The 10,960-nt window shown below is 40.4% G+C and overlaps 1 long non-coding RNA gene across 1 annotated transcript; it reads left to right on the top strand.

The window, feature by feature from the left end:
• Window positions 1-2,957, top strand: LOC114056498. Its single transcript, XR_003571014.1, has 3 exons — window positions 1-39; window positions 1,205-1,277; window positions 2,440-2,957. It is a non-coding gene; the product is annotated as an uncharacterized LOC114056498 (long non-coding RNA).
• The last annotated feature ends 8,003 nt before the right edge of the window (window positions 2,958-10,960 follow it).

Below are 10,960 nucleotides of genomic sequence, written 5' to 3'. Positions count from 1 at the left end.
TCCCTGGGGAGCCTGTTCCAATAGTCAACTACCCTCTAGGTGAAAAACCATTTCTTGATGTCTTACTTAAATCTCCCCTGACTGGGCTTCATGATATTTCCTTGAGTCCTGTTACATGAGTGAAGAGATTGGTACTTGCCCCTATCCTTCCCCTCATGAGGATGTTGAAGACCATGGGGTGGTCTCCCCTCAGTTCCCTCTTCTCCAGGCTGAACAAACCAAGTGACCTCAGCCACTCCTCATAAGGTCTCCCCTCCAGCCCCTTCACTATCCTCATGGCCCTCCTTTGAACATCCTTTCTTACCTTAATGTAATTTTTATCTTGTAGTACCCAAAGCTGCATGCAGCACTCCAGGTGAGGCCGCTTAACTGCAGAGTAGAGCAGGACAATCACCTCCTTTGACCTGCTGGCAATGCTGTGCCTGATTCACCCCAGGACACTCTTGGCCCTCCTGGCTGCCAGGGCACACTGCTGACTTACATTCAACCTGTCATCGACCAGGACCCCCAGGTCTCTTTCTGTAGTGCTGTTCTTAAGCCCAGTCTGTACGTACATCAAGGGTTGCCCCATCTTGGTGCAGAATTCAGCACTTTCCCTTGTTGAAATTCATCTGGTTGGTGATTGCCCATCCCTCTAATTTGTCAAGGTCTCTCTACCCTTGAGGGATTCAACAGCTTTTCTCAGTTTAGTGTCGTCTGCAAACTTATTTGGTATTCCTTCTAGTCTTGTGACCAAGTCATTAATGAAGATGTTGAAGAGAACTAGGCTGAGGATGGAGCTCTGCAGAACCCCACTAGTGACTGGATGTCAGCCTGATGTCACCCCCAAGGTGACAAGGGATTCGCTGTATCCCCTTGTGGCCGACCTGTGAGCCAGTTGCTCATCCATCGCGTAACATGGTTATCCGGCTGTGTGCTGCACGTTTTGTACAGAATGATACTGGGAGAGAGTATCAAAAGCTTTGCTGAAATCTAAAACTGTAGTTTCTGGGGTCCACTTTCTTGCCTGTCTTGAAAATCGGGACAGTGATTTTCAGGAGGATATGAGGAACTCCATAGGTAAAACTAGGTAGAAAAGGATGTAGCATAAATAAACACCTCCCAGCAACATCCTCAAAATGAAAGTGTGAACTGGAGAAAGGAGAGGGACATTGAGAATTAACAGTTTTATGAGAAAGGGAATTTCCTTTGACATCTTTCACAGGCATCCAGGTAGGATCTTGTTTTTCTCATTTTCTGGATCAGCCATTTGAGAGTGAAAGGCCTGCTGATTTCAGGTGAGTGTTGAAAGACAGATTCATTTAAACAAAAATTATACATTTTTCCCCCTCTGTTATACATTTCTTAAAGTCATGTGCTTTGTCTTCTGACTCTCTGCTCACATCAGAAAGATTGGTCAGCATCATATCCTGTCCATTTTAGCAGGATTAATATGCTTCTCTGATAGCATATATCCATTTTGGTATGCATATTTATAGATGGAGAGGGCAGACTGAGGAAATAGTTACCCAGGCTAAAGGGTTTGCCATTCAAGATTTGACAACAGATCTAAATATATATTTATTTTGGACAGATTAGATTAGACTCAGCCTATGGCTGGTCTCTGTTTTGACATTTATCTCCATGGTGAGAAGAATGGTTACTTTTGAGTGGTAGAGTTATGAATAAATGACTGCCTTTCCCTCAGGAGTGAAGATTAGTGTCACAAGAAATCAGCCATCATGTATGTTATATGCCGAATGTGTACTCTCTCAGCTCCCACTGCTTGGATGGGATTGAAACTTTCCTGACAGTTTGAGAGAATGAAGAGTGCTTGGGCGTTGCGGCAGTCAGGCTGCTCTGAAAACGGTTAAACTTTTAATCAGTTGTGAGGTCTTATGTCACCAGAAAGATAACAATATATGTAAATAAAATTGTAAAAATAGCACAAAGAAATCTTTCTCTCCCTTGCTATGTATATATATGCATATGTGCATGTACATACACATATTTCCTAAGCAGACAAAAATGAGAACACATTAAAGTTCCGATATTTATGTATTGGCCATAGCTAAACTTAGACACAACATCTAATTTACACTGACGTCTTTCTTTAACAAGTTTTGTAAGAGGAATGATTTAAGTTCAAGGAAGTGCACTGAGTCATCTGCACGGTGGGCCAGTGGCTGAGCTAAGTTTAGAATCAAGGGGAAGTTTGGATCTTCGGGCTCCAAGTTTCTCCCTTTACATCTCTGCTTTTCTCAAACACTCTCACTGCTTAAAAAACCCCACATTTTCTTCACAATTTCTATTCTTTCCTTACTTGATTTTTTAATGTATCCTAGGTGCTTTGGTCTTCTATAATAAATCAGAGAGTTTAGTTTAATGAGCTATTCAAGTTTTTAAAATCCGGTTAGCTGATGACCTTGCAAATAGTACCTTGTGACATCCCCGTTTCAGTAGTGCTGAGATTGAAAAACATAAATGAAAAACATAAGGTCTGGTCAAGTGATTGAAGTGATACCTGAGTGAAGCTGCATTGCAAGGAAAAACACCAGATGAAGCTGAGCAAGACCAGTCCAGGCCAGCCCACCCAGTATAACCTCTGTTGCTACTTGTTTGATATAAAACTACACATAGTCATTCTCTTCAGCTCTCTCTCCTCCTGAGACTTTCTGTGGGCCAATGAGATTCCTGCCAGACCAAGGGTATCCTGCACTTTATGGCATGTCATGCCCTGTGAGGAATCCAGCTCATTCCTCCACTGAGAGACACCTCTGAAAACACACATGGCCAGAACGAGGGAAGATCAACACACTTTCTCCATAAATTAGCTGAAGCCAGGCTGCTTCCAGCAGGTTATGAGTCTGTCTCCTCTGTGGCAGACCTGGGATGCAGTTCTTGTGCAGTGTGGGTTAGAGTTTCACTTGCTCCTCTTCGCTCTTCTGGCACCTTTCCTGAGCACAGCCCAACAGATATTACAAGGCACAAGCCATCTGTGATACAAATAAAATAGTTAGCCCGCTTTTGTACAACTTCTGTAGATTTTATTTACTTTTTTTTTTCCCTGGCTCAAAGAATATACAAAAACTAAGGAAGACTGGTCAGACTCTAAGACTATGCATGTTAAATAACTTCTGGTGTCTCTAGCTGATTTGGTGCATTGCTGTGTTTTGCGTCAGGAAAGAATCGACACAGCTAAGAGGTGATTAAGTTCAGGACTTTGTGTAGCATACTGTATGCAGGCAGGTGGAACATTTATACTAAAAGGAAGCAGTTTTCTGATTGCATTTCACTTTGCTATAATAAAATGTAGGTAATTTTTATAGCAGTTTCATTTTATTCTAGTTATACTGTAATGACAGCCTTATTACACCACTGTTTATGCTTTTTTTAAGCTTAGTCATTGGTTAATCTTATGAACAGAGAGTCAGCTTCATGCCTGATATTTGCAGCAGCTCACACTACTGAGCCCTAACACAGCTGGAGGTACTATGGCATGGGGATGTAAAATCAATTAGATAACCCGGTCATGATAGGAATCCTACTAGGGGAACTCCATACTGTTGTTACTTCCCTATAGAGCAGATCATTCAAAAAAGAAAAAAAAATTGGAATCTAATTGAATCTATTAATTATCAATTATCAGTACCCAACAGGAGTGCAACTGCATTTGCACTGTATTCAGCTTTATTTTATTGATAATGATAGTGTTAATGTTAATGGGGCCATAAAGAGAAGGAAAATGCCAGTCAGTGTGAGTGAGCTTCATCACCATCTGACCCTGTCTCATTAAAAAAGACTTTTTCAGCACATGCAGTCTTTTCATATTCCAGATCAGTGGTTCCTAAAGGGTGGGCTTCAGAGTCAGAAAATCACAATACTCCCTTGTAACTTCACAGTTTAAGCAGCTGTCACTCTGCTAAGATAAATGCCACCTTTTGCAAGCTGCAGTTAGTGTTCACTTTTCTCCACTCTCCTTATATTGCTGCTTTGACCTAGTCTGAGTCATTCCCTGCATGGGAAAACGTTTCTTCCTGTGGGCATACATTATGACTAGGGTTGTGTACTGATAAAAGAAGGATAATGTGTCCTCTGACTCCTCAGTGAAATGCTGCTGCCCGGAATTAGGATGCACACACAGTGAAGACAAAAACCAGCAGGAGTTTGTTAGACTCATCTTCTATAGGTAGATGACAGGTCTTTTTAAATGGTAATGAACACCTTGCCTGTGCCCCTGCATGGGGACCAGGCAGGCACAAACTGGGAGTATGAGGCAGTAACAGAGGGTATCCAAAGGCTCTGCTGCATCTATGTGCAGAGGCCTTGAGAAGGCACCAAAGAGGAAGAACTTTGTTTCTCCCCTTTGTCCCTGCTTTCTTCTCCTACTTTGAATTGTGAGAAATAAGGACTGACTGCTTTTCTGCTCAGTTGTAGTGGCAAGATCTTAAAAGCATCCACATAGACCATGCCAAGGGCTAGTCCAGTAGCTCGTTTCTGATGGTCACCAACAGTTTAAGAAATGTCTTCAAAGCTGGGCACGTGGGAGGACCATTTCTGCCAAAATGAGCATCTGAACACCAGTAAATTAAGTACTTGCTACTCATAAGCTACCTTTATACAAATGACCTGGACATCCATTGATTTAGTGTCTCCATTCTAAAGTCGTTTTATTTTTAATTTATATACATAACTTATATTTAACTTTATTAAAGCAATGCATATCCCATTTTAATTGTGCACCATATACTCTTGCAATTTGATAAATTAGATTGTTACATGCAGAACCACCCTCTGAAAACACCTCTGAGCATCTATAGTCAAAGTATCATTTCTTGTATATTCCTTGGCAGGATATATGTCAGCTGTTGGAGATTATGTAAAAGTCATAACTCATTAAAGGACACAAATCTTATCTGAATTATTATTTTCTGTCCATTTTTTCCTGTCTTGTTTACAGTTTAGGGCTTTTCAAATTTTTTTGCTATGACTTACAAGCTATTTCACTTTGTGTTTATACCCAGTACAGCTTTTGATGTATCAAGAGCATTCTGACATGTTTCTCCAACAATGCCTTTAGAACAAGCACCACAAGAAAGCACTGTATGATAGCTTTGTTATGCTTTCCATATAGCTCCAAAGCCTGAGTTTGAAATCTAGGAGTAAATTTTTGCAACTAAACCACAAATAAATCTAGCAGTGCTTCAGTATACTTCTGTAATACAAAGCCAAATATTTGAATACCAGCTTCAGCTGTTTCTACATCTTGTGTAACCACTTGTAGTGATTACACTGAAACATGAAAGAAATCACATAATTTTTCATCCATTCTGAGACTTTCACCAGCTTGGTCAAAAATTAGAATTATTTTTGTTTTGAAATATTCTCTTTTCCACATATATATATACATACCCAATTGTACAGAGACTATAGTATAGCCACCTAGGCAAAAAGAAGTACCACAAAAATACCTGACAAGATTCAGAATACTCAAAGAATGTCATTCATTCCTTTGAAGCTCAGAGAGAGGTGCTGCTGGTGCTTGCTGCACTTCATGGCTGAAACCCTTTCAAGTACAGAATTCCCTCTGGCTTTCAATGACTTTCTGCATGCAGAGAAATCAGCCCAGGTTCACTGCTGTAGGAATAAAAAAGGGGCAGGCTGCTGCCCTTCTCTGACCACTTGGAATTAAGATACTCACAGTGAAAGATATTAACCAGCAAAAGTTTGTTAGAGTCTGGCTCCCTTAATCAGAAAAAAAAAATCTGGTGAGCTGAAGATGTCCAGACGGGTTTACAAAGATAAAAATAACAGACTGTGTCTTTCCCCCCATGACAAGAAATAATTCCATGTTGGTAATGCTTCTGCAACATACTACCTCTGCTGCCACTGGGGCATGTTCCACAGCAAAGAGTCTCTCATGATCATGAGCAAAGGCAAGCGGGACTCCATGAATTCAGCAGGAGCTCTGCATGAAGCTCAGAAAGGGAAGTAGTGCTGCAGAACAAGAAGATACCTTCAGGAAAGAGGACTCGACTCATCCAGCAAAATTCATTGATACCAGCCCACAGACAACATGGTCAGGGAAAACTTCAGGTAATGGTCTGCATTGGCAAGGAGCTGTGCTTCAGCACTGAGGTCTGTTCTGATATCAAATTGTCTTATGTTTACAGTCCTATCACTTTGTTGAGTACCTTATACCAACCACATGGGAAAAGCCAAGCTGACCACACAGTGGACATCATTCTAATATGACTGTTTCATGTTGGGTGGAAAAGAGGGTGAAATTCATATCAGATCAATAAAAAGTGACATATCTACCAAAGTTATATTGGGTGCTGGGGTTTTATCTTTCCAAGCCAGGATAAAATCATCAGCTTGTTTTTTAAGGAGCATTTTCTCAAGAGTTTTAGCAGGGAAAAGGAAGAATTAGTAGTTTGAGTTCTGCTGGATGTAATTGTAGTCATGATTGTGAGCTCCAAACCAGATCCCTTTCCCCAAGGCCCATAGTTATTTGCACTCCTCCATCAGCCTTGCAGTAGCCAGGCCCTCTGCTCTCCTTGGTCTGCACATGGAACAGTCTGTGAAGGAAATCTGCCCTTCTAGCTGTAGTAAAGCTGTTCAACATATCTTTTTAGAAAACCTCAGTTTTGCACACCTTAACATTCAGGGTAAGTAGAAGAGAGAAGGGGGCTCAGTGGGGCTTCCCTCTTATTCTGCTGCCTGGAGGGAGCTGGAAGCCACTTGCAAATGCGGGCAATGAGTACTTGCAGACAGTGCTTTAATGGTGACATTGATGTTGAATGATATTGAACACAAATGCTATTCTCTTTAATGAAGTCTCAACAGAGAACCCTGGAAACATTCTCAGTGGATCACTGCTCTAGGGGTGGCCTCATGCCTTTGCCAAAGGTGGAGAGGGAGTGTGGGTGGCTCTTTGGTAAACTATGCTTTTCTCAACCAGAAAGATGAAGAACTTAGCTTACAATTCAGGTTGTGCTCTATGTGAAGTTAATTCAGGAACCCACTTGTATTGATTATTCTAACTCTGTACAGACTGTGAAGGTCCTATTTCATATCTTGATTTTTTGCCTTAAAAAATGATACAGGTTTGTTCTCGAATATTAAGCTTGCCACTACTTACCATCTCAAAATTTGACTCCCTAACTAACAGCACTGAATGTCTTCGCACCTTTGGAGGATAAAGATATGGAGATGTAGCATTAGGCTTCTCTTTTACCACGCTCTATCCCTTTAGTTCTGTTTTGGATTTGCAATACACAAGAAGAGTCCTAGTTTTGGACAAGAGTTGGCATTAAAAGCGTGCATCAGGTTACTGCTGTTAACAAGCAGCTTGCCTCTTTAATCTGAGGTAAAGCAGGGACTGGATGTTCCTGGATCATTCTGCTTGTCATGATAAATTTTCTTTTTAGGTTGGTGGTAGATATGCCCTGGGGTTTAACTTTGAGGGTTGGAGACACCAGGAGGAAGAGATGGCCTGGTGCCTGAGACAGCACTGTGTTCATATACCTCCCACCCATCTGTACAGATGTTTGATGTTCACTGGTGTATCTCTTTGTCCTGGTAACATACTTAGTTTTCTGTGGGCAGGCGTCTATCCACTGGATTGCCCAAAGTCCTGACATGAACAAATGTTTGGCTGCTTGGCAGGATTCACAAAACAGATGCTACCTCACCTACTTGCTGCTAGGTATCTCGGGAGGGATAGCAGAATCAAGCAGAAGCCAGTGATTAAGTAATGAACTGGAGAAATGGGGGTCACATCCTACTGCTCTCTCCCATTGCATCTTTGGCCACTTGTTTTCCCATGAGAAAGCTGGAGTGATCTTTCATAACCTGCTGTCTTCAAAAGAGCAGGATGTAGCTTTGGCTGTGGTTGAACTGCAAGTTTGCTTTTCACCCATGTAATGTCTTCTTTCAAAGGATATTTGTTACATTGTAAAGTCCTATTACTCTCTACTTGTAAGAAGATGTGAGTGTCTTCTATAACCAGAGGATTTGGAAAAAGGTAGGAATTTTATTTTTTTAATTTCCCATTTTTTCCCTGCTGAGGCCTGCTATAAAAAATAAAAAAATTGTTACTGCTGTACCTTAATTCTTCAGAAATGCTTTCTGTAACTAATAACTATTTCAAAGTAAGTTACTTTATTTTTTTTTATAATTGCAGTAGTAACAACTGCAATTTCCATATGTCTACGTTACTGCTGATCCTTAGTCCCATGTAGTAAAATACATTGCAATGAAGACTCATAGCATTATCAAGTTAATTTTTCAAGGTTTATGTTTAGAAATATGAACTTCTTTTACATCTTTACAGTTTCATCAGGTCTTTTTTGCTATATCTGAGCACTGTAGATTCAACCTTCCTTTCTGTTTGCAAGCCAGTAATGTTTATACTCTCTATTTTTAACATTTAATTTTTCATCTATTTTGGAAATGTCTCAATAGGCAAAAATAAACATTTCAATGACCAGTGGAGTGACTAGATATTATAAGGAATATCTGTCACTGTTCAAGAATGAAGGTTTATCCTTCCTAACTTTCTGAATACACCTAGCAGCAGTTTCTGTATAATCAATACACATGCATATGCACATAGCTATTTATCTCTGTATGAACTTAAAGGATCATTCTTATAGAAGTAAATATTTTGTTATGATAAAAAATCCTCAGGCACTTCAGATTTTACCAATATTTGTTACTTTTACCTGCAAAACAGGAGGAAAACCAGCTATTCTTCTGCATGGTTTCAATTTCTAGAACTAATGTAGAAAGCATCTGCAATGGAAATGCATGTTAGTACACATTCAGAAAAAAGACAGTGAAAAATAGGATAATTTTGAGATTATTCAGGAAGCATCAATTCTTCATTTCTTTCAAGTATGACTCCTGATCTACAGCTCTAAGTTGCAAAGTCTCATCTTGGCTAAATGAGCTTAATTCTTCTTATATGACAAATAAAAATATTCCTTAAAGGGAGCATAAATACAAGTTAGAGCTATTTTGTGGCATTTTTTTTGTACATCCAGAGAAGTGTAATAGGTCTTTCATCTGAATGAGAGTGGGTATGTTATGGTAGACAAAGAGAAGCCCATGAAGTTGCTGCTTGTCCTTCATAAGGGCAAACTTAAGAGTTTGGACGTACCTGGTTCTGGCATACGCACTCGTGTGCCCTCTCCCTGCCCCCCCCCCTCCCTCCCCCCTCCCAAACACACATTTTCTCCCAGGCACACCTCTGGTGACAGAGAACCAAAGTCATGACCAGCACTGTCAAAAAGCTGCACCATTACACAACAGAACCACATTAAAATTTTCTGGCCTGTACAAGACATGACATTGTTAACAAGTGTTTTGTGGTGCCCTAGTTGTTCAGAAATGTTGCTCATAAACACCAAACTGTAGGAAGTGCAGTTATTACAATTCTAGAGGACATGCTTGCAAAATCAGAATATCTTATTACTGTGTATTATTTTTGCTATTTATTTATTACTTGTATTACCATAGCAACTGGAGCTCAGTCACAGACAAACCCCCACTCTGCTAGGAACTGCACAAACAGGACAAACAGATGAGTAGCACACATTCACATTAATAAGGTGTTCTTAATTTTAAAAGGTCTCTGAGGTCATGTATGCAACTGCAGACAATAGATGAAAAGCAAGTTCCAATATAAAGCGATAAATAAAACAACAATCAGTCCCTCAGTGATAACTTGGCTGTCCGCTAAAACTCCTCAGAGAAATGCTGGCATTATCAGCAGACCTTGAACCATGCCCTCAAGGAAATAAATTCAGGCACTATCAAGTCAAGAAGGAAGGGCCAATTAAAGACCTCATGCTGTAGCATCTCCACATTTATTGGGTGGATGGCTAGTAGGAACATCTCCTCGGATCCATCTGAGCATGATCTCCTCATGGGAGGAAAGCTATGCAAAACTCTTTTGTACAGATTTTAGGCTTTAATGAACCTGGGACCTGGAAATATTCCTTTGCCCTATTTTGCCACTGACCTGAGAGAACCTTCTTAGTTGTTAAGAAGAAAAGTTGTCAGCCCTCCATAAGAAACTATCAGCCTAAGAATCCCATGGTGAGACACTACCACAAGGACCGTGATTACATGACCTTCTTAAATTCTACTATATTTCAGAGAATATCGATTTCTAGCCTGGTATTGACCTGTGTAATACAAATGCTATTTTACATTCCAGAAATGCTAGCTCTGTTAATGCCTTGAAATCTTCCTTCAATCTTTTGTGCCCTAAGAAGACTCCAGTTAACTCCTTCCCTTCCTTCAATATATTTTATTTTTTTTTTTAAATCTCCATTTATTTTTCTCTCTTTCCTGTTTTTGACCTTTTTTTCTGCAATGTGTTACCATTACAAATTGCTGCGTGAAAGAAGACACGATTTTGTTTGTCATTTTAATGCAGGGAGTTTGCACAATTCATGTAGTTTTGTACTATTTCAAAAGAAACACAACACAACATATATGTGCTAATTAGACATACCATACTAATGATGTGGCAGCGTGTGGCCCTCATAACTCTGGCAACCATAAGAAGAGTCCTGAGGGAGGCATATTTCTTCAAACTAAATTGCCATAGGGATCTTTGCAGGGAGGCTCTCCATTTTATTTCTGAAGGCACTGTGCTGGTGGGGGTCGTGTTTTTGTCTAACGTTGACAGTCCACTGCCCCTGTCCTTTTTCTCTCTGTAGTAAATTGCTGATAAATCTCCCTGGTCATCCTGTAAAGCTGAAGAGAGAACTAAAAACATAGTGTTTCAAATCATCAAGACTTTAGAAAACAGGTGCGCCTGTGATATTACTGCAGAAGAGGATTCAGCTGTCGTGAAGTCCTGCTGTTTGCAGGCAGTCTCACTTATCACCCGGGAGAAACAGGAGGCAGGGTCTTGTCTCATCCAGCCTGCAGGAGCTGTGGTGCCTGGAGCCCGGCTTTGTTC

The sequence above is a fragment of the Empidonax traillii genome, unplaced genomic scaffold (assembly GCF_003031625.1).
Source record: "Empidonax traillii isolate 1590-97213 ecotype Southwest subspecies unplaced genomic scaffold, ASM303162v1 scaffold94:size1391941, whole genome shotgun sequence".
In the NCBI taxonomy this organism is placed as follows: domain Eukaryota; kingdom Metazoa; phylum Chordata; class Aves; order Passeriformes; family Tyrannidae; genus Empidonax; species Empidonax traillii.
This window is presented reverse-complemented; position numbering and strand designations above follow the sequence as displayed.